Below are 608 nucleotides of genomic sequence, written 5' to 3'. Positions count from 1 at the left end.
ACTCCGACGTTATTAAGTGAAAAGTGATACGTCGCGCATTTCTACCATTAGTTTGACACAAATTATTTGACTTGTACATTTTCGATGCAACTTCAGACTATAATGATATTCAACATAATTCAAATATAAAAATTGCCTGAAATTTTCGGAGGTTAGTTCAAAGGTTATTTACATGTATTGTTGTAGTAGCTCTCAAAAGGAAGCTGCAAATGCCTATGTTGACAATAGATTGATAATTGTATTGGCAAATAATGTTATGCATCATGAATTAAGTAAGAATATTGATGCTTGTTACTACTACATGCATAAGAGATCAAATTAAGCAAGAAAAGAAATTTACATCGATAGATGAAAATTTGAGATCAAGTTTTAGATGTTTTTGTTTTATATATATATATATATATATATATATATATCTGCGCTGGGTACTCAGATTTGGGTCGGACATCTGCTTGTCAGTTGTAATTCCCCTATGGTCTGGGATTCGATTCCTTCCTAATATAGGGTATGACACTCGAATTCTTAGGCGCATTAGGGGATGGCCGAGACTCGTGTAATAGCCTCCGACTATTCCTTTTCTATATATATATATATATGAGTCTTTTGAT

This window comes from Phalaenopsis equestris, unplaced genomic scaffold (assembly GCF_001263595.1).
Source record: "Phalaenopsis equestris unplaced genomic scaffold, ASM126359v1 Scaffold218891, whole genome shotgun sequence".
NCBI lineage: Eukaryota > Viridiplantae > Streptophyta > Magnoliopsida > Asparagales > Orchidaceae > Phalaenopsis > Phalaenopsis equestris.
The sequence above is the reverse complement of the archived record's forward strand: the minus strand, read 5'-3'. Positions refer to the sequence as shown.